We start from the raw sequence: 24,578 nt of genomic DNA, 5'->3' as shown, positions 1-24,578 counted from the left end.
TCTATGGAAGGGGAAGGAGGAAGCTTTGTCACCAGTGATATTCTCTTAATTCATGTTAAAAGAAACCTGTCCGTTCCCTAGTGCCCACCACAATGGGCTTCCTGCACTCAGGGTGTCACTCAAGGACAGTGGCGGGTGCAGCCGGTGTGACAAGGAGCCACATCTACTTCCCTATGACTAGGTGCTATGCATTAGCATGATCTTTTCCAAACGATATGTCTCAAGCTGTTTTTAAACTACAACTCCCCACATTGCATTACATTACAACTCCCCACATTGCATTACATTACAACTCCCCACATTGCATTACAACTCCCCACATTGCATTACAACTCCCCACATTGCATTACATTACAACTCCCCACATTGCATTACAACTCCCCACATTGCATTACAACTCCCCACATTGCAGTACATTACAACTCCCCACATTGCATTACATTACAACCCCCACATTGCAGTACAACTCCCCACATTATACAACTCCCAGCCTTTGGCTTTAAGGGGGTGCTGGGAGTTGTTTTGCAACAGCTAATGACACACTGTTAGGAAAATACTGCATAAGCATATGAAATAAGCACCTATCAAAGTAGCTTTTTGAGAAAATGTGGCATTAGATGGAAAGAGCAGTACCAGAATGCTGTTCTCCACATCTAAGTACTGTGCCCAGTGTGTGAGACTCTAGGGACCTGCCGGGTTGCCTTTAATACACAAATCTGAGTGTGACCCTGTACATTTGGTAGTTGACGCTGCCTCACATTCAAGATTCTGATTTGCTAATTCTATTACAAAGCCTTAAGTCAAATACTTACAAACCATTTGGTTACCGCAAAGTTTATAAAAACAAAAGAACAAAAAGGCAATTAAGATAAAAAAAAAAAGCCTTAAGTGCATTACAGATTTCTAAATACAAGCCTGCAGAAGGATTCATTCATTGAGCAGTAGTAAGAATATAATATGACTTCATGAGCTATCCAACAGGACTGGAGAAACACAATAACAAAAATGTCTTACTAATCTCATTTCAAATGGACTATAACAACAGAACACGTTTTCCCACAGGAATAAATTTACATTAACAAAAGTGAAATTCCCCCTTTGGAGTGGTTTACTGAATTGTATTGCATGCATGATATAAAGTTATTATGGAAACTGTTGTTATCACCAAACCGATAATATAATAGTAAAACAAAAATAGAGAAAAAGAAACATGGTCGCACATCCACAATTTGTATTTTGATCTACTTGCTTCTCAGCATAAATTCATACACTAACAGGTTGTTAGTATACATTTTGATCAAAAAGTACAATCCCACTCGCCACGTCAAGGCCACCTAGTTAGAGTGGGTCCCAAACCCAACATTGGAGTAGCGCCGGGCGGTGGCCCCCACCACCACTGCAACACCATGCCCACAGGGGGAGTGACCATGCCCACAGGGGGAGCGACCCAGTGGCCAGGCAGCCTCACTGCTGCCCGACCAAGCTCCTGGCTCCAGGCCACCCCACCCCACAGACAAAGCATCACGGAAACAATGGCCACCGCAGTGCAACCACACCAATGTGAATACCTACCAAATGCTCCCTGCCAGAGGGCTGGGAGAATGCTAGGAGGAAACCCTTATGCAGTCTCCTGCTAATTACAAACGCCTGGGCCGAATGGGTGGAGCAGAGCGCTGGCTATGAAAGAGGGGACAGACTACAATTGTAAAACACAAATAGAGAAAAATAAACACAGCCGCACATCCACAATTTGTATTTTGATCTACTTGCTTCTCAACATAAATTCAAACACTAACAGGTTGTTAGTATACATTTTGATCAAAAAGTACAAGCCCACTCACCACGACAAGGCCACCTATTTATGCACATGGTAAGTGTTCACACTGATGTGGTTCTCTGTGGCGGCAATTGTTTCTGTGATGCATGGTCTGTGGTGTGGTCCTTCGCAGTGGGGCTGCCTGGCCACTGGGTTGTTCCCCCTGTGGGCATGGTGTCTCGGAGGCAGTGGTCGCTGCCCAGCGCTACACCAGTGTTAGGTTAGGGACCCACTCTGACTAGGTGGCCTTTTTATTATGCTGAGAAGCAAGTAGATCAAAATACGAATGGTGGATGTGCGGCTAGGTTTCTCTTTGTGTTGTACATTTGTAGTCTCTACCTTCTTCCGTGGCCAGCACTCCACTACACCCATTCGGCCCAGGCGTTTTTAATGAGCAGGAGACTGCATAAGGGTTTCCTCCTTACATTCTCCCAGCCCTCTGGCAGGGAGCACATGGTAAGTGTTTACACTGGTGTGGTTCTCTGTGGCGGCCATTGTTTCCGTGATGCTTTGTCTGTGGGGTGGTGCGGTCCAAATCCAGGGGCTTTATCGGGCAGCAGTGGGGCTGCCTGGCCTCTGGGTCATTCCCCCCTCTGAGGCAGTGGTCGCCGCCCGGTGCTATGCCAGTGTTAGGTTAGGGACCCACTGACTAGGTAGCCTTGAAGTGGCGAGTGGGCTTGTACTTTTTGATCAAAATGTATACTAACAACCTGTCCGTTTTTGAAATTATGCTGAGAAGCAAGTAGATCAAAATACAAATGGTGGATGTGCAGCTATGTTTCTCTATTTGTGTTGTACAATATAATAGCTTTATAGAGGTGTGGGGTAATTCTATTGTCCCCTCCTGCACGGTAGACTTCTATTCTCCTGAGAGATCCGACAAGAACGTGAGAATTGGCTATACATCTGTAAACATGACTGTTAGTGCTTAGAATTTATTAAGTCCTGTCTTGGTGCAATGGCAACCTGTTATTCATCACAACTTTTTCCTTGAAAGATATGACAACCCCTTAAGCTACTCACATGATCAATGGTTAAGAAACTTTAAGTAAAACATAAATGATAAAGACCAAGCATGAAACTTAAAAAAAAAAAAAAAAAAAAAAACCCTGCAGGCTAAAGCAAACATGTCAAAGTGTAAAATCTGGAACAGACCAATAAAGGGTATGAAAGTAGCCATAGAATGCAGCAGGGATTGTAGAGGTTATCTTTGCCACAGATGAAAGAATGAAAGAGCTGTGAAAGCTGTTGGTGCTATATAAATAATAATCAATAATAATAATAAATAATAATAATAATAATAACAACAATGATATTATTATTATTAGTTTTGCATTTTTGCTTGAAGGAAGTTTTGGGCTAAAAAAAAAAAATACATAAAAAAAGAGAACCTATACTCACTTCTCCCGCATCCCCTGCTATCCAGACAGTCCGCACTACTCAGTACTTTCTGCTTTCCTCGACATTTACAGATAATCAGTATGTGAGGCTCCTGTGTGCCATGGTAGAAAGCAGGAGAAGCTGTGATTGGTGTAGGGGAATGTAAGTTCTTATGTATTTTTAGGCCAGCCTTGGACAAATAAAAAATAAAAATTGTGCTATAGTGCTGAACAACCCCTTTAAAAAGAACCTGCTTTCATATTTTACCATACATAACGTGGCAATGCAATATACATGGTAAAATCTTCTTCCTCACCATCCCTGGGAGACATGGTGAGGATAAGCAGCTTGAAAGGTGTCCCCCATCGGGCCCGTAAGTAGTACCCTGGTAAGGCTGTAATCATGCCCCCTCAGCGTGATTAACCGCCCGAGCATGATCCACATCATTGCTCTCCACCATCTGCTTAGGGAGCAGAACGGTGACACAGGCTCTCAATCACACTGAGGGGGACGTGACTACAGCCACTGAGGATGGGACTAATAGAGGATGGCTCCTGCCAAGGGGACTACTCAAGGGCCAGCAGGGTGCACATTTCAAAATTAAGGACTTCACCATCTCCAGGGCATGGTGAAGAAGATCATTTTACCATACATAATGCTTTTCCATGCAGGTTCCTTTTAAAACTATATATACACATACACACACGAAAAACAGATTCCACAAGTTTTCTGAATTCATTTTTTGTATATTTTTTTTTATACTGGTTTCTATTATTTATATTATTATTATTAAGAAAACACCAGACTGAAAACTAGAAAAAAAAGTTGTAGATTGAGCAGTGAGGGAGGTTTCTGCTCCAGCAAGAAGTCTCCCAGTAGTGAAGAGAGTAAAAACTTTGCATGAAGGGGACCCTGCACATTAGATGCACACCCAGCATGCCGAAAGCATACTGTACAGCATGTAACGATCATGCTAGTTTATTCAGGATCTCTTCACATTAACGTTATGGCTTCAGTCTATAACAGCCATGAAAGCAGTGCCAGGTCTGGTTTCACACAGAATCTAATGAGTCTTGGTCAGCCTATTGACTTCTAATTAAATCAGTCATGTGATGGTTCCAGTATTTAGCATGATAAAAAGAATGCTGGAAACTGAACACAATGCTGCAAACAGTAGTCACATCCCTCAGCATTTACTGTAAGTCCGTAAGCAATGCTGGGATCTAGTACCTTAATTATCAATTAACTGGTATTATCCAACATGAACTACATAGCTCCACTACTTGAACCAAAACTATATTCAGCCCCTAGTTCCCTCAAACCTTAGGCCTCTTTCACACTATGAAATTGTTCCATTTAGGAACTTCCGTCAGAAGTTCCATCACTATATCGGGGAAAACCGGCCGTTACAAAACCCCTGACGGCCGTGACTAAATCGCATTGCAGCCTATGGGGGTTTTGTAACTGCCCGTTTGCCCCCGTATATGCCCGTAATTCATTACGGACGTTATACAGTGACGGGATATCGTGGCGGAAAAATGACTGCATGCCGGTTTTCCCCTGATATAGTGACGGAATTTCCTAAACGGAACAATTTCATAGTGTGAAAGAGGCCTTAAAGGGGTACTCCGGTGGAAAACATTTTTTTTTTTTTAAATCAACTGGTGCCAACAAGTTAACAGATTTGTAAATTATTTTTGGATTTCTTTTCTCTGTCCACAGTGCTCTCTGCTAACATCTCTGTCCATTTTAGGAACTGTCCAGAGCAGCATATGTTTGCTATAGGGATTTTCTCCTACTCTGGACAGTTCCTAAAATGGACAGTGGTGTCAGCAGAGAGCACTGTGGACAGACAGAAAAGAAATCCAAAAAAAAGAATTTTCTCTGTAGTACACAGCAGCTGATAAGTACTGAAAGGATTAAGATTTTTTTTATAGAAGCAATATACAAATCTGTTTAATTTTCTGGCACCAGTTGATTTAAAAAACAAAAAAAAAAAGTTTTCCACTTTAAGATGTTCTAGATAAAGGATAACAAGCTGAGTGGTGGGACTCCCCAGAATTGTCCCCACAATGAATGGTGCACACCAAGCATGCACGGACAATACTCTATGGGGCTTCTAAATATTGCCTATAAATATATATAGTTAATTAAACTGCAAGATCAATGGCATACGTGAAAAAAAATTCCAAAGTCCAAAATAGCGTATTTTTGGTCACTTTTTATACCATAAAAAAAAATGAAGCAAAAAGTCAGATCAAAACAAAAAAGGTACTGATAAAAATTTAAGATCACGGCGCAAATATCAGCCCTCATACCGCCCTGTACATGGAAAAATAAAAAGGTTATAGGGGTCAGAAGAGGACAATTTTAAACTTTTTTTACATTTTTTTCAGAAGTACCATAAATCAAACCTATATAAGTAGGGTATCATTTTAATCATATGGACCTACAGAATAAAGATAATGTGTCATTTTATGGAAAAATGTACTGTGTAGAAATGGAAGCCCCCAAACGTTAAAACATTTTTTTTTCTTCCATTTTGTCAAACAATGATTTTTTTTCCGTTTTGCTGTAGATTTTTGGGAAAAGTAGAATTGGAGCTGTTAAAAATAAGCCATCATATGGATTTTTAGGTGCAAAATTGCAAGGGCTATGATTTTTTAAATGTATGGAGGAAAAAAAACGAAAGAGCAAAAACGCTATGTCCTTAAGGGGTTAAAGTTTTATTTTTGGCATTTTATAGTAACAAAACAATATATCCAGAAGTCACACAGGAAGTGCCCAAATCACAAAAAGGGCAAAATTAAATGACACAGGTAACCAGAGAAATACGACGGTATAAAATGAAGGAAAGGAGCCCCATACCATTCCCAAAAACAGCACACAGAAACAGGCCCGCCCCGTGTAACTATATTAAGCAGCAAAAACAGCATTTTATGGACCAAACAACTTATGTGACAATTGCCTCTTTTTAAAAAGAAAATGTAACATTTGCGTATAGTATAACAAAAATGCATGACCTCAGATAAGTGGGTTTTAGAAGAATTCTTTCTGCCTCATTTAAAAACGCTAGATACCCTATGTAACGATATTGAAAAATTATCCATATTGTGTCCCTTTGCTTTATAATGGCTATTTGTATGACAATTCTTTTTACTACCTGAAGTGAATCTTCAAACCTTGCAAAAAGGTACTGATATCTAATACAATAAGATCTCTTTAAAGGGGTATTCCAGGAATTATTTTTATTTGACTATGCTACAGGGGCTGTAAAGTTAGTGTAGTTCATAATATAGTGTCTGTACCTGTGTGTGATGGTTTTTCTCACAATTCTTCTGTGATTTTCACCCCACTATTTTTATCAGCATACAAAATGACTGTTGTCTCAGATTTTTCCTAGCTTGCAATGCGGCCGAGACCTGATGCACTAGTCAACTGATGACAGGGAGCCTGTCTGCTTCAGTGGGTGGAGCGATCACTTGGTGGGAGAGTGATCAATCTGCAACAGCTGTAGGCACCCTGAATGAAAACCACAGGTCTTTTGAATGGATGCAGTTCATTTATGTTTCAATGGGTGGGGTGGCTGATGTGTGGGAGGGAGGAAAATTGAATTGTGGGATTTGTAGTCAAAAAAAGAAAAGTCAAACAGGAAATACTAGTTCACAAAAAGCTATCCACAGTATTATGGTAATCTCACAACATAGCCATTTAGCCCCAAGACAAGTGCAGATCCTTCCTAAGCATTTCCATTACTGTCTGTCAGGTACGTACTAAAATCACCTTATGGTGGATAACCCCTTTAATTTTTATTTTTTGCCGCTGCTGTATTCCTCACAAATGCTTTACACTGCAGCTCTGCTTTTTCCCATTGGTACCTCTGCATGGACTTGAATAGATTATACTGGTGTTTCCAAACCAGTTGTTGCAAAACTGCAACTGCAAGCATGCTTGCAGTTGCAGGTTTGCAACAGTTGGAGGCACCCTGGTTAGGTAAATATTGTTGGTCATTACACAGACCCAACAGTAAAAGGCTGCACTTAAAGGGGTACTCCTGTGGAAAATGTTTTATTTTTATTTATTTTTAATCAACTGGTTCCAGAAAGTTAAACAGATGTGTAATTTACTTCTATTAAAAAATCTTAATCCTTCCAGTACTTATTAGCAGCTGTATACTACAGAGGAAATTCTTTTATTTTTGGATTTCTCTTCTGTCACGACCACAGTGCTCTCTGCTGACACCTCTGTCCATATCAGGAACTATCCAGAGCAGGAGAAAATCCCCATAGCAAACATATGCTGCTCTGGACAGTTCCTAAAAAAAGGACAGAGGTGTCAGCAGAGAGCACTGTGGTCGTGACAGAAAATAAATCCAAAAAGAAAAGTATTTCCTCTGCAGTATACAGCCGCTAATAAGTACTGGAAGGATGAAGAATTTTTAATAGAAGTAATTTACAAATCTGTTTATTTTTAAATTTTTATCAACTGGTGCCAGAAAGTTAAATAAATAAAAATAGAAAAGTTTTCCACCGGAGTACCCCTTTAATCCTAGTTTTCCTTACTCATCAGCTACATACTGCCCAGACATGAAGACGGGTGAAGGAAATTATTATCAAGCCAAAAAAACATACAAAACTACATATTTATTCCAAACGTTGCAATTTGCTGGATAAAGACCTAGTCATTTCGTACAGTGGGCTCTTTCATTGAAATCTGTAAGAGCTCGTATATTCCCATTCTGTAGTGTAGGAGATCTGGGTGTTTCAATCGCAAAGGCCTTGACTTGAAACCACAACACACGTCATGGATTTCTATGGAGTCCAAGTATAATGTGTAAAGGCGATGGGACTGTGGGTTGCAATATGTCAGCACGGCACAATACAGTCCATGGCTTCATACAAGTGATCGTTCTCCATTCACACAGTACAGGAGAGGCCGGCCGCATTCATGAATAATATTAGTTATGGTGGGAGAATGAATGGTGACATTTTGGTCGTATTTATTTCTTTTTTTTTTATCCCAGCGGGCATTTAGTGCTTGACTTTATTATTTCAGGTTCCACTTGTTTGTTATAGTTAAATTTTAAGGCTGGTAACTCCAAACCGGACTTATAAAAGTACTTTTGTAAATGCAATAATTTCAGAATATTTGGAATCATCTGGTACTGGACAAAAATTAATTTCCTGTTACATAATTTTTTCATCCACTCTCTGTTGCTTTCACCCAAGTTGTAGAAGTTGGGTCCCATATAATGATTAAAAGGACTATTTGATCGTCCCAAAAAAAATCAAAATATATATGTATACAGTGACCCCCCCGACTTACAATGGCCCCGACATATGATCATTTCAACATACGATGGCCTCTCAGAGCCCATCGTGTGTTGAAGGCAGCATCGACATATGATGCTGCTGTGTGTCGGGGCCATCGTACAAACAGCTATCTGACAGCGCTGACAACTTCAGCAACTGACAGATAGTTGTGTAATGTGCCCCGTGTGCCCTGTTCTGCCTCCTGTTACTCACATGCTGTCCTGCTAACTCACGCAGGCTTCCACTGTGAGCTCCGTGTAAGCCCCCCCCCAGTACAGCCATAGCCAATAGCCTGCAGCATCTTGCTGCAGGCATCCAATGAGCTGCTGGCTGCCCTCCCCTTCCTTTCCTATGGAGCTGTAGTCGGCAGGATCGTAATGGGAGGACATTCTGTCCCCCCTGAAGGTATTTAAAGAACTGTACAGTACTGTATGCAATGTCACACATCACATACAATACATATACACACTATACACCCCATACAATGTTTCCCTATCAGTGTGCCTCCAGCTGTTGCAAAACTATAACTCCCAGCATGCCCAGACAGTCAATGGCTGTACATACATGCTGGGAGTTGTAGTTGTGCAACAGCTGGAGGCACCCTGGTTTGTTAAACACTCCCCATACACTCCACATACAATGGTCATCCCAGACCCAATTAGCAGTTTCCCATAGAGATATGTATTCAACATACAATGGTTCCGAGGCCCCAGAACCAATTACCATTTTTACATAGACACATGTACTCGACATATGATGGTTTCAAAGTATAATGGTTCTCCTGGATCCAATTTATATCATATGTTGAGGGACCACTGTATAAATATTTTATATACATTAAATATATTTATTTTTTCAAAAATGTGTGGAGCCGAGCTATACTTTTCCTGTGTGCGGTTGTGATGAATCTTTGCATGTTTGTTAGGCTAGGTCCACACTAAGATTTTTGCCACTGGGGCATGGATATTTATTTTTTTCTGTTAATCTCTAACATTTCTGTCCTCCTAGATGGCAATGTATTACACGTGGATTCCGCAAAAAGAATGATAATTTTTTTGGATGTGAAATTCTGTAGAGTGCACTGTGCAGCAGAATCCCATTGACATCAATGTTGCGCCAGAATTTCCAAGCGGAATACTAGATGAAAAATTCCTTCCCAACTGCAAATATGGAGTTGGGGGTTAACTATTTGTAAGAGGTCTGTGCACCCAGGCTGGCTGTCACCACTGGGGCCCAAAAGGGACAGCCCAGGTGAGATAGTGGTCATAAACAAAAAAATACAGTTAGGCTAGGTTCACACTACGGAATTTCCGTCCAGGGATTCCTAGTGTGGCCAGCGCTGACTGAATCAGTCAGTGGTGGAACCGTGCATATAATGCTGTCCCCATAGACGGTAATGTTTTCCAGGTGCATTCAGTTGGAAAAATTTGCAATATTCTTTCAGCGGCGGTGGCGGAATTTCAGCAGCAGAACATCCGCTGCTTAAATTCCGTAGTGTGCACTGTGCTGGGGAATCATATTGACAAAATTGGGATTCTGCTGCACTGGAATTTTCAAATATAATTTCTAAGTGGAATTACACTTGGAAATCCCATAGTCTGAACCTAGCCTTAGGCTATGTTTACACTAGGGAATTTCTGAGTGGAATTCTGTTTCGAAATTTCACTTGGAAATTCCGCTGCAACAGAACCTCCATTGTTGTCAATGGAATTCTGATCCACAGTGCACACAATGGAATCAGTGTGAAAGATAATGCCGTCTATAGGGACAGTAATATCTAGAACTGATTCAGTCAGCACTGGGCGCGCGCTAAATCTCCGGAATGTTTTTGTCCGCAGGTTCCTCAGCGTAAACCTAGCCTTAGAGTAGCTCATCATAAAACCCACAAAGAATTAGTCCTCACATGAATCTCCTGGGTGCATAGAAATAACTTCTGGCTTGCAGCACAAAAACATCAAGGAAAAACAGCACAGTATTTCAGGACACCAAGTATGAAAAATAGGTTCCTTTATATCTCATCCATAAAAACAATATAATTTAAAAACTGGATAAATGTGTGCACCTAAACATATTTTTTATAACTCTATTTCCTACGAGCTTTTATTAATGTAACAAAAAAAAAAACTACTCTTTTTCCTATGCCAGGAAATAGCGCACATTTTCAAATCAGTCTTAAGAGCAGAGATTTAGTCCGGCAGTCATCGTTAGCGAGAGGCCATGTTAGCAAGTAGCAGTGCCAAGCATGAGGTGGCACCTGGGAGAGCGAGAACAGCGTTGGGGCCGGGCACTGCACGTGGAAAGGACCTGATTAGTGAGGCATTGTGACAGGGAGACAGCAGAGCAGATGGTGAAGCCATATGACAAGCAGTGCACTTGAGGCCTGGAGGAGACCATCGTTTGTCTGTTTGGTGTGAGTGAGCAGCTCTGTGTAAAATGACAAGGAGAAACCAGGAGACCTGCATGGTCCAGAGCTGGCGAATGATGACGGAGGATGATAAAAAAAAAGGTGGCCTGCTACCCATCCTGGGTGTCTGGTGAGACAATGCAAGTGTCTTCTGTTCTGAAGAAGAAGCTTATCTAAGGAACTTTACCATGGAGAGGTAATAAGCATGAACATTAGTGAATAGTAATAGTAGAGGGCTATTACTAAAAGTTCAGAGTTCGCAGCAGTGCAAGTCTCCTTCTGCAACTTTACAGTCAAACTCTAAAAAACTAGGTATCACCATGACTTTTCCTAAGGAGCAATACTGCCTTGTCTCCACCCTGTACTGTGCTGGCATCCCTGTTACAAGGCCATAGAGGGGCCCATTTGCCACAAAGAGAACCCATATAACAATGAATTCCATGTAATGCATTTATATACTACACATGGCTAAAGGAAAAATAATTAAACTTGTCAGGATGAAACAAATGAAATATCAGACGCATAATCTAATATTAGACTCTAAGGATAAACGACACTATAACTAATTGAAATAAATGGAAGAACCAAACTGTGTCAAATATTCTGGCAAGTACATTTATTCAAGAAGCCTATAATAGCCAGTGTTTATTAGAGGGGAGACATTTTCCTACATAACATTTTGCAGTGCTTACATACTTTCCATAGCATTTGTAATCCAGGGATGAATTAAATAATCTTCACTAAGTCTAGTGGTTGACAGTGGGATATGACAATTCCTAAATTAGATCAGCCTGCAAAATGTTCGTACTGTAAAAAACCAGCATACAAACCACAGAACATGATTAGGTTATGGCACCCGGCCTGCAGAATATATATTGGACAAATATTGTCATGGATGGGTGTACTTTGTTTGCAATAATCTTAAAAGTTTCATGGTTAAAAAAAATAATATTTCTATAATGAATGGGCTGCCTGAAAATAAAACAATAAATTGGATTCACCTTCCTCCGCTCCCTTGGTATCCCGGTATCTCGCTTCACTCCTTAGCTTCGCCACTGACTTCTTCCTGGTCTGGCCGTGGTCAGCGTGTCACAGAGCCGATCAGCAAATCACCGTCTATGGCAATGTCCCGACTCAGCTAGCAATAGGCTGAGCGGCATTGTGATGCGTTGAGCCTAGGCGACCAATGTCGTGGCTCAATGCATCACACTGCTGCTCAACCTATCACCGGCCGAGGCAGGACAACGACAATTTGATGACCGACTCCGTGACGTGCTGACCACGACTGGATCAGGAAGAAGACGGTGGCGGAGGAGCAGAGCGAGATACCGGGGCACCGAGGGAGGGGAGGCAGGAGAGTCCTGCTTGTTGTTTTATTTTTCAGGCAGCCAAGGCATTATATATATATATATATATATATATATATATATATATATTTTTTTTTTTTTTTTTTTACCATGACACTTCTCCTTTAAGAAGGTATGTGGTACATCTAAAAGTAACAGCCCCATGAAAGCCAGGACCGAAGATAAGGTAAAGGAGAACATAATTTATCAGACCACGCCACCTTCTTCATTGCTCCAACTCTTTCAGTTGTGATACCAATGTGCACATTGTAGTTGTTTTTGGTGGTGGACAGGAATCAGCTTGGGCACTTGGACCATCTGTGGGATGTGGTGAAAAAACCTGTCAGAAGCAGAAAGTCTCAGCCTAACAACTTACAGGATATTAAGTGTACTTATTATTAGTATCGGTGAATGATTGGGGTGTTGTCCTCCATAACGAGGGGCAGAAACATGCTGCTGCACACACAATTCACCTTCAGTTTTGCACAGCTATAGTAAGTGGTATATGGTTACAATGGAAGTCTGGTATACAGAGTTGAGAAAGTTCCATAGACTTCCATTGTAATTCCATATATCGCTCGCTATAGCCATGCAGCTGCTCACTTCTAATCCCTGCATTGTAGCAATCGGTGGGGATCGAAGGATGCATTCACACCACGTTTTTGAAATACAGTTCCCGTATCAGGTTTTTGATGAAAAACTGTTTCCTCAAAACCTGACTAAACTGTATCAAAACGTGTGTACAAATTTCAACCATCATACAGTTAAAAACTGTATACGGTTTGAAAGATGATGTTAAGAAAAAAACATAAGTTTTTAACTTTTCACTCCATTTTGAATAAAGTTTCACTTGTTTGATTGAAATTCCAAGAAAAAAAACTGTGCAAAGTCAAAAACCGTATGGTGAAAACTGGATGGAACCGTATGCACATACAGTTCTGTATGGTTCCCATTGACTCCCATGTAAAAAAAAAAAACGTATACAGTTTAATACAGTTTTTCACCCGGTTTTGGGTATGGAAAAAAAATTGACTAAACCGTACAGGATGCAAAACGGACACAACCTGATGCATCTTTTGGCATACGGTTTTCAATGGAGAGTCAACACATATGGTTTTCAATACGGTTCCGTGCAGTTTTCACATTGAAAACGTATACAGGAACTGTATTGCAAAAACGTGGTGTGAATGCACCCTTAGATCCAGACCCAGGACATATCAGAAGTTTGTTTAAATTATAAGTACACTATAAAAGGGTCTGCTGGTAATGTCTGGGTGCCAGATATCACAGGACACAGTCCGAACTTACAGAGTCCATTCCTTAAAAGGGTTAGAGCCATATTGGCAGCACAAGTAGGACCTACACCATATTATTTATAGCTTATTGATGTGTGATATATATATATATATATATATATATATATATATATATATATATATATATATACACACATACAATTGTCGATGTCATAACTATAGACCTGTTGGCATGGATGTGGATAAATAAACTACCAACCCTCTACTCATCCCTTCTTGAGCCGGAGAGCTAGAGGAGGGAAACTTCCAATGATACAATGTAAACAGTTTTACAATTCCTTTACATTGCTTCCAGTGCTTGGATATCTGCCTGTGGGTTATCCAGAATTTTACTCTAGAACCAGCACTACTCTTGTCTGTGGATTGGGCAAATATTGAAGCCCATCACCATTCAAGTGAATAGGGCTGAGCGGCAATACAACAGATCTGAGTACCATTGTTTCTACAACTCCTACAAACCAGACTGTCAAAAAGTGATCCTGCATGTCATCTGTAGAGAAAGAAGATTAACTGGACTATGTAAATATGCTATGCGAGTCTCAAAACCTGCAAAAAATTATCTGCATGTAAAATCAACTAACTACTGGTCTATATTCTATGTTTTGGTCGTATGGGGAAGGTTTACTTTTGCCCTACAAATGGACAGTAATGAACATAATGGACATTCCCCTCAGAGAATGTGAAGGGAATGTATAAATAACTTTTTGCACTTTCCATTAAACTTTGTTACCGGGGTCAATGGAGAACAGATTCTCCATTGTCCTAAAGAAGTCATGTGACTTTGTGCTCTTATGGATTCATAGTTCAAGAAAATGTTAACTCACTCAGAGCCTGAATAGTTGACAAGTCAAGTGAACATCAACTTCTCTAGTCAGGATAATAAATTCTATGAAAATGATTCAATATTCTGTTTAAGAGAGTGGCCCCTAGCTTGTATTAACAAGGTATCAAAGTTTCAATGTTGTACAGAGACCACAAGAAGAATGGCCACAAACTTATGTTATTACACACTGGTTAATGAAGGGACCACCAAATGACTCAAGGAACCCTGGCTAAATAATAGAACCACTACTCATGGCAATCAAGTTGAAATAGGTCTTAACCTACTTCTGCACAAGGAATATGCATTTGATCTATCGAAAGTAGAAAAAAATATCAGCCTATCAGCTTGAAGCAGTCTGAGCACAGGCGCACCAAAGACACTACTGTCTTATTATAATGACTTGTTATGATACCCAGTGCCAATCACTTGTCATGCTATAAATAATACCATGACTGTGTGGTGCACGGGTCTATAGCTAAGACATTTCCTAAAAAAGATTCAGCTATGTTACTAACAGGATGCTTTCCCTGGGATGTGAAGACTGCGTCATTTGTCCCTATTCCAAGCTTATTAAAGGGGTTATCCAACATAAGGTGACTATAGTAATCAAGCGTCAGCAAGTAATAGACATGCTTACCAAGGATCTGTGCTTGTGTTGGTGGTAAATGGCAGTGTCCTGTGTCCCCCATCATGCTGCTGGCTTGTTTTTGGAACTGGCTACTTCCGGTTTCTGTGGCCTTATCCGGACTACAATCCCTGGAATCCTTTGTTTCAAGCTGGGAGGTGACTTATCTCCCTCCCACACATCGGTCACCCCACCCATTGCTGCACAGTCACACTCCTTTCGATCAAATGACTTGCCTAACATCAGATGAAACACAAGCTGTGGATCTGCATGATGACGAATGCACGCATACGTGTGCGGTAACATCATCAGGGGGCTAGCTGCACACACAATAGACAAAGCAGCCAAGCCCCCCTTTCAGCACATGACTTGTGATATATTGTCTCGGGCCACACAGCAAGCTGGTAAAGATCCAAGACAACACTCATTTCGTAGGCTGCAAAAAATAAACTTCTGGGTAAAAGGAAGGAAACGAAGTTTGATACCAGCCACCAAACACAGGCACGAGAAGTATATTAGTAACTAGACTAACTTTTATGGTAGGGTCAAACACAAGGCATACACTATCTGCTGCGTAGCGGGAAATATGCTGCATATTCTTCTGTTTGTTAACATACAGGGCTAGCTGCTGGCACCCTGTGTGTTCAGTGAGGTTTGGAGGCGGGGCCACGCGTCACTGTTACTTCAGTGCACGGCCCCGCCTCCAAATGTCTCTGAACACACAAGACTGCCGCCAGGTAGCCCTGTGAGTCAGCAAACCGAAGAATACGTAGCACATTTTCTGCTGCGCAACTTGAGATATGCTGCATATACATTGTGTGCGACCCTACCCTTAAGGGTATTTTCACATGTTGTGGACACGTTGCAAATTTGTTGTAGATTTTCCCAATTAACTTCGATAGGGAAGTCAAAATCCACATGATTCTGCAGCGTATCTGTATCCAATCTGCAGCATATCTTGTGAACATATCCTAAAACTGGCTCAAACTGCGATCACTTTGGCACTTCTAAGCTCTTGACATTGCTGTCTTTTGCAGATCCCCAGGCCTGTGGTTAGTGAACAGCTAGACTACAGGCAGGTGAGATATCATAAAACATTGACAGCGGTCATCAAATCAGACGTATGTTGCTTTGTTGTTCAAGAAATAGCTATATATCGACATGTTATCTAGATTTCATCATGATCTACAATAGCATATAGGCTGTGGGCAGCTTGAGCATGGGTCTATGAGTCTTGCTATTCGCACAGATAGGATGCACTTAAAAGCTTTTATTTAATCCACACGCAATAGGATTAGGTTCTTAGACACTGTAATTAGCCGCTATGTTGTGTGCCAGGACTGATAAGGATAACGCAAACGTAGTACAAACAATTATATCTAGAAGGCTAGCAATTTACAGTAACATAGTGGACATTCTTTCTGTATGCTCCTCTATGGCAGCGTTTTTCCAAACAGTGTGTATGCAGCTGTTGCAAAACTACAACTCCCAGCATACACACTGTTTTGAAAACACGGCTCTGTGGGCTTAAACTGGTCCTGGCAAATTGTTAAAGTGTACCTGTCATTTGCAAAGAGTTATAAACTGTAATGTAGATAATAACATATATATACAATATATATATATATATATATACATACATATATATATAAAAAATTTGTAATATATATTGGTGAAAAAAAGGGTATATTTTTGTCCCTGCAGCTATTGCCTGTTTGTTTTCCGGTGCAGAGAGAAAATATAGGAAGTGTGGGCGGGCAAGCGGGGCCTGTGCGCTGAGGGGCAAGCGGGGCCTGTGCGCTGAGGGGCAAGGGGGCTCTGTGGACAACATTTTTTCAGCCAAAAATATACAATTTTTTAACAACTATAAATTTCAAATATACAGACACACACAATGTTATTGTCTACATTGTATAAAAAGTTTTTGCAAATCACAGGTAGACTTTAACAGAAGCCAAACGAACGGGGATCCAGCACTTGCAAAAACGAACAGCTTTATTGAAGGTCACATGACACAGGTAAAACCAACCATATCAGACGCATTTCAAGCGCATGCACAAAGTCCTCCAACTCACCACCTCGTAGCCGTGCTCGGATCTGTGCCCGGAAGGACACTCCAATAGAGAAAAAACGAACGATGATCCAGCACTTGCAAAAACGAACAGCTTTATTGAAGGTCACAGGTAAAACCAACCACATCAGACGCGTTTCGAGCGCATGCACTCGAAACGCGTCTGATATGGTTGGTTTTACCCGTGTCCTGTGACCTTCAATAAAGCTGTTCGTTTTTGCAAGTGCTGGATCATCGTTCGTTTGGCTTCTGTTAAAGTGTACCTGTCATTTGCAAAAACTTTTTATATAATGTAGACAATAACATTGTGTGTGTCTGTATATTTGAAATTTATATTTGTTAAAAAGTTGTATATTTTTGGGTGAAAAAATTTTGTCCACAATTTTTTAACAAATATAAATTTCAAATATACAGACACACACACAATGTTATTGTCTACATTATATAAAAAGTTTTTGCAAATGACAGGTAGACTTTAACAGAAGCAAACGAACGATGATCCAGCACTTGCAAAAACGAACAGCTTTATTGAAGGTCACAGGTAAAACCAACCATATCAGCAGACGCGTTTCGAGCGCATGCGCTCGAAACGAGTCTGTGGATATGGTTGGTTTTACCTGTGTTCTGTGACCTTCAATAAAGCTGTTCGTTTTTGCAAGTGCTGGATCATCGTTCGTTTGTTCTCTATTGGAGTGTCCTGCCGAGCACAGATCCGAGCACGGCTACGAGGTGGTGAGCTGGAGGACTTTGTGCATGCGCTCGAAATGCGTCTGATGATATGGTTGGTTTTACCTGTGTTCTGTGACCTTCAATAAAGCTGTTCGTTTTTGCAAGTGCTGGATCATCGTTCGTTTGTTCTCTATTGGAGTGTCCTGCCGAGCACAGATCCGAGCACGGCTACGAGGTGGTGAGCTGGAGGACTTTGTGCATGCGCTCGAAATGCGTCTGATGATATGGTTGGTTTTACCTGTGTCCTTCAATAAAGCTGTTCGTGTTTGCAAGTGCTGGATCATCGTTCATTTGTTCTCTATTGGAGTGTCCTGCCGGGCACAGATCCGAGCACGGCTACGAGGTGGTGAGCTGGAGGACTTTGTTCTTTGTTTGTGCAACTTTAACAGAAGTGCATGGTTTTGTAGAATTGGGGCACTGTTCATCCTGCCTGTTGCAACATAAAAGACTGTGCATGCACCAGTAAAAGACAAGGGTATTTCAGTCTCTTATGGGATGACTCATAGAAACAAATTACTGCTGCAACTATGTTAGAAGAATTAATAATGGGATAAAGCGTAAGGTCACTGTGAAGGTCAAAATCTGTATCAAGACAACCAATACAAGTGACTTAAATATCCTTTATAAATGTAAAATGATGTGCTGAGAACTAGAAAATGACTTACTGCCATACAAATGTAATAAAACACGGTAGCTACCCAATGGACTCACCAAATATATCAGGCACATTCGACTATTTCAGGACCTCGGTGACTCAGTGCCATGTTGTTTTGAAGTCTTTTTAGAGCTATGTTCTTTTTTTTGTTATTACATTAGTGACAAATTCTACTTCTGTATGCAGTGCTTCCTATTTTACATCCAGGGCTTGCCATTTCCATTTTCAATTATTATGATTTCGTACTACCCAACAGGTTAATGGAACAGCCGGGTGAATGTAAATATTTAAGCCAAAATTCAGTCAACGCTAAATGACAACATGAAAATTTCCACTTAATAAACCGGTATAAGGAGGTGCTGCGGGAAATGAAAAGCAAACGTTTTGTCAGCAGATATGGTAAGTGACACCCAGTCAAAAGAAAATTTAGGGTTAGAATGAATTATGGAAGGAAACAAAGCCTGTATTCTAGCCCAAGGCAGTGACACAATTACTCAAAATGAAGATTTACAACGCTGACACCACATTAGGTTATTTTACAGTCGCCCATTTAACTAACATATTTTAGGTTATTACAAACAATCGTAAAAGTGAAACAGATGGGATAGAAATGACCAAAGCACAGCTGTATATAAATGCTTATACGAGATTATCAAGACTAATACCAAGCAACAAAAAAAAAAGCAAGGAAAGGTCAAAAACATGTTGTAATAACATATTTATAGAAACGCACATTTTGAATAATACATTTTGGATAACATTGTTTATAATCTGGCACTAGTTACAGTCCAGCAATACTAGCATTTGCTTCGGACTCACACCTGCAAGGTCCTTCACAGAGGGAACCATTACCAATAATGAGAATACTAGGATTTAACTTGACATTGGATATTCAGTAAGGCTAGGTTCCCAGTGCGGAATCTCCAATAGGAAACATTCTGTCCCTCCCCATAGACGACAATATATTTCAAACGGATTACGCTCAAAGACTGCCTGAGATTACCCTTTTGGCGGCAGATTTTCAGCGGCGGAAATTCCACAATGTGCACTGTGCAGCGGAATTCTATTGACAAAAAAGGGTGCCGGCTCTTAGCAGAAGGTGAGCACGCATACATAGTCACCATTAAAGGAGTAGTCTAGTCAAAAGTATCTTCATTCCGTTGTGCCCGGGCAGCAAAAAAATAAAATAAATAAATAAATCAAACAAGCATTAAAAGGGGTACTCCGGTGGAAAAGTTTTTGCTCTTTTATATCAACTGATGCCAGAAAGTTAAAAAGATTTGTAAATTACTTCTATTTAAAAATCTTAATCCTTCCAGTACTTATAAGTGGCTTTCTTTTCCGTCACGACCCAGTGCTCTCTGCTGACACCTCTACCCATGTCAGGAACTGTCCAGAGCAGCAGAAAATCCCCATAGCAAACACATGCTTCTCTGGACAGTGGTGTCATCAGAGAACACTGTGGTAGTGACAGAAAAAAAATCCAAAAAGAAAAGAATTTCCTCTGTAGTATACAGTGGCTAATAAGTACTGGAAGGATTAAGAATTTTTATAGAAGTCATTTACAAATCTTTCTGGCACCAGTTGATTAAAAAAATAAATAAGTAAATAAAGTTTTCCACCGGAGTAACCCTTTAACTCACCTTCCTCCGTTCCCCCGTTACAGCTGTTCAGATGTGCTAGGATCGTCACATTGCGGTCAGTGTATCGCCAGCTGCAGTGATGTCCCGCCTCGGTCGGTGATAGGCTGAGTGCAGTGTCATGTAAGGAGCCCGAGAAGACAGGGCCCAGGCTCCTTACATGACAGTGTGCTCAGCCTATCACCGGCCGAGGTGGGACATCGCTGTGGCTGGCAATACGCTGACCACAGTGTGACGATCCGTGCACACAGAAGCAGACCGGACCGGAGGACCGAATAGCTGGAGCGGCGCGACGGGAAAACGGAGGAAGGCGAGTTAATGTTTGTTTTCTTTTCTTTTTGCAACCTGTGCACAACTGAATGAAGATACTTTTGATTAGACTGCTCTTTTAAGATGAATGCAAGATACAGAGTTGAGTGGGTGATCTTAATTTTGTTTACTTATCTCCACTTTGAGGCATTTCATGAAGACAATCTCCATTAATATGCCCTATTAGTATAAGTGGTATTTGTTGACCTGTGCATGCATTACAAGGTTGGCCATTCATGGTTTACTGTTACAGGTCATATTAGTGTCCAGATTTTGATTCCCTATTATACTATGTATAAACCCAACCTGTCAGTCAGTATTTGTAGCCAAAACCAGAAGTGGAACAAACAATGAGGAACTATAATGAAAAGATTTGCAGCTTTTTGTATTTTGGACTCACCCCTGCTTTTGGACCATAAGGTTGGGTTCATTATACTGATCTACACCTGGTTTTGGTAAAAATATTAAACACATATTGGCCCAGATTTAGGTTTCTTTGTGGGTTTCAATTCCCTACAATTTTTTTTCCACGGTATTTACTAATGTTTCCCTACATTTAGCTTTTTTTTTTATTCTTTTTTTTTTTTTTTTTTTTTTACACATGCTCTGGTCTGTTGGGTTTTCCTCAGCTCAAGTCCACCACATTTTCTGTGGAAACCTTAGTAAATATGTTGTGTTTTTGTGAAAATGTCGGGAACATGCCGTTTTTGGTGGCCACCCCCCCCGTTCCCCACCGGTCACGCCACTTTTTCAGGTTTTCTTAGTAAAATGGAGAGTTAGTCAGGTTTTTTAAAATTCTGGCGCAGACAGAATTTCTGGCGCAATGCGCCAGAATCTGGCGCACAGCTCGACAAAACTTGTTGGGTTTGCAATAGTAAATAAGAGCCACATTGTGCGAGAACCCAGCCAAAAATGTTGATACCACAAGGTTTTACCAAAGATTAGACCACTGGTGTATGGCGGGACCATGGGTGTAACGGTGTAGGTGATGGGGCCAGATGGCATCAACCCCTGGGGCAAGAGGATATTAACCCCTAGTGGTTTTTGGTACCGGAAACACACGAACGGTATCTCCGCTATTCCAATGGCTAGTTAGTGAAAGGAGAGTCCACAACCAGTTACGGTTTAACGGAGGCTTTGCTGAGTTAAGACAGATGGAATTATCTTCACAGCTAGGCCAGATTGCCAGAGAGGTGGCCAGGAACCCAGAAGGACCTCACAGCTTGGTGGGACCAATTATACTTGTAATAGACTTGAGACAATTATCTTGAGGCTTGACTATGACAGCAGACATAGACTTTTGACTTACTGGAATGACTAACTTTGTGGCCTTCCAGATTCTGGTCACTAGCAATGAGATCTCTGTTTGCTGTGCTCAGTAGCAGGTGGTAAAAAGCCCCCCTTTATATAGTGGGGGGCTGGACTACAGCCCATTGGTCAAGCTGCAGATCATAGGTTAAGCTGGTGCCCTCTGGGAGAACATGTGACAACAAATCATGTGACTGCGTAACATAACATGTGACAGACTTACAGGTCCTTGAGATAACCTGTCACAGGTCCTCTGCCCTATCTATACTTTAGGATCCTGTCTATACATTAAAGCAGTATACACAACATTCTGGAAACAAAAGGGGGAGACCCTGCAGGGGAGCCCCCCAGGGTCTCAACCTGACAGGGCCTAAGGGTAGTACAGGACCGTGTCTTGTATTGGGATATTACAGCTAGGAGTTCTCATTAGCAGAACACACTGGTCAACTAGATTGAAAGTTGTTAATTTCAACCAAAAAGGTCCTTCTTCAGGTGTATGTTAACCACATAAATTGTTATCTGACTGATGACAGACAGAGGTTGGCCGTGTTGGAAATTTTCAGGCAACTGTTGGATTAGAAGTTGTTCATTCACAAAAGATCATGCATTCATGAACATTTTCTGCCCAACGCAGGAGCAAATCCTCATAGCAAACCTTTCCTGCTCTGGACAGATCCTGACATCAGAGCACTGTGGCCAGACTGGAAAGAACTACACAACTACCTCTGGAGCATACAGCAGCTGATAAGTACTGGAAGGATTAAGGTTTTTAAATAGACAATTTACAAATCTGAAAAACTTTCTGGCACCAGTTGATTTGAAAAAATGTTCCCCCTCCTACCGGAGTACCCCCTTAGGATTCACTATAAAAGTATTTGTAATATCACACGGATGTAGATCTTTGGCACTGTCTACACTGTATGAATGCTTTTGTGCCAAGAAAACACAGACTGAATTTCTCTCTATTACTCTTAATGGTGCCAATCTGGGCCGAGCTACCAGGAACAGCCTGCGTTGCCGATGCCTTTGCACGTTCACAGCGAGCGCATTTACTACTAGACGGTAATAAAAATAAAAATAAAAGATATTAAATAGTTGTTGAAAAGGGAAAAGGCAGCACATAGGCAATGGAAATCTAAAGTTGTTTCCTACACAAGCATAGAGTTAATTTCTTTGAAACAAGCCTGGAGGGATATCCAACTCTCACGTTTCTATGGCAACCGGCTGCATTAACTAAGTGAACTCATTTCACATACTTGGCATCCAGACAAGTGACTTTGTTGTTTTTTTTTTATTCCCTTCTTGTTTAAGGAGAGGTGGTACGGTGGGGCGACTAGAAAGAGGAGAGATGATATGTACATCAATAAGAGCAAAAGAAAAAAAAAATGATTCTACAAGTTTAAAACCCAGAAACAAAAAAAAGGGGGGGGGGGGGGGGGGGGGGGAATTCCTTAATATATATTGAGATTTTTCGATGTTATAACATTAAGTTAATGTAATTCAACCTATAACAACTGGAAGCTGGAGTAATAGGGATCCGGCACTTGCAGGACTAGGGCAGTGTATAGGAGCAGAGCTTGGTGTGAATACAGACAGGGCAGAATGTGGACATCGGCGGTGCACCTCAGCACAAGCAACAAAATAAAACAGAAAAGAATCCAAACGAGATTGCACTCACCATCCACGGACTTTATTCAGAAGAGTGCAAGCATATACAAGCGGATGCAGGGGCACACCGCAACCTATAACAAAGCATCAACACGAAGGAATGCGGAGATCTCCATACATAAAATCACTTATCATTCTATTACATATGCATAAGTTAAAGGGGTAGTCCAGTGCTGAAAAACGTATCCCCTATCCCAAGGATAGTGGATAAGTTTCAGATCGCAGGGGTCCGACCGCTGTGGCCCCCCGCGATCTCCTGTACGGGGCCCGGGCTCGCTGGCCAGATAGTGCGAGTTGACCACCACACAAAGCAGCGGCTGACACACCCCCTCAAAACAGCGCTATGGCAGAGTCAGAGATTGCCGAAGGCAGCGCTCCGGCTCTGCCATAGAGTTGTATTGAGGGGGCGTGTCATCCATTAAACGGATTCCTTTTAAAGCTATGGGCAAGTAACGTCACAAATCCTTCACTGCCTCTGGACCTTTGTTAATCTGTTTCCACATTAAATGAAGCCAATAATACAGTGCAAGCCCAGCCTTACTTGTACATAACCTTACCAGCCTTACTTGTACATAACGGCAAGAAACTAGATATATGTAGTCAGTGGACACTACCAATTAAGGCACCTATGCACATAAGGGAAGTGTCGTCCGACCTCACCGATCTAGGAGGGGACCGGTTGACTATCTAATGTGTATAGCTCACTACTTTTAACCCTTTAAGGACCCAGCCAATTTTCACTGTAGGACCCGTCCATTTTTTTGAACATCTGACCACTGTCACTTTAAACATTAATAACTCTGGAATGCTTTTAGTTATCATTCTGATTCCGAGATTGTTTTTTCGTGACATATTGTTCTTTAACATAGTGGTAAAATTTTGTGGTAACTTGCATCATTTCTTGGTGAAAAATCCCAAAATTTTATGAAAAATTTGAAAATTTAGCATTTTTCTAACTTTGAAGCTCTCTGCTTATAAGGAAAATGGATATTCCAAATAAAAAAAATTTTTTATTCACATAAACAATATGTCCACTTTATGTTTGCATCATAAAATTGACAAGTTTTTATTTTTGGAAGGCATCAGAGGGCTTCAAAGTTCAGCAGCAATTTTCAAATTTTTCATAAAATTTTCAAACTCACTATTTTTCAGGGACCAGTTCAGGTTTGAAATGGA

General features: G+C 41.0%; 1 protein-coding gene across 17 annotated transcripts in view; it reads right to left on the bottom strand.

Annotated features, from left to right (window-relative positions):
• The window catches only part of FAM110B (family with sequence similarity 110 member B), a 282,271-nt gene that overhangs the window by 14,439 nt on the left and 243,254 nt on the right, over positions 1-24,578 (bottom strand). The window contains exon 4 of one of the 17 annotated variants that reach the window (XM_056521992.1): positions 3,218-3,308. The exons of the other annotated variants lie outside the window; for them this stretch is intronic. The gene's annotated coding sequence lies outside the window, so the exon portion shown is untranslated. The remainder of the gene's footprint in view (positions 1-3,217; positions 3,309-24,578) is intronic. 17 annotated transcript variants of the gene reach the window in all.

The sequence above is a fragment of the Hyla sarda genome, chromosome 5 (genome assembly GCF_029499605.1).
Source record: "Hyla sarda isolate aHylSar1 chromosome 5, aHylSar1.hap1, whole genome shotgun sequence".
Classification (NCBI taxonomy): domain Eukaryota; kingdom Metazoa; phylum Chordata; class Amphibia; order Anura; family Hylidae; genus Hyla; species Hyla sarda.
The sequence above is the reverse complement of the archived record's forward strand: the minus strand, read 5'-3'. Positions and strand labels throughout refer to the sequence as shown.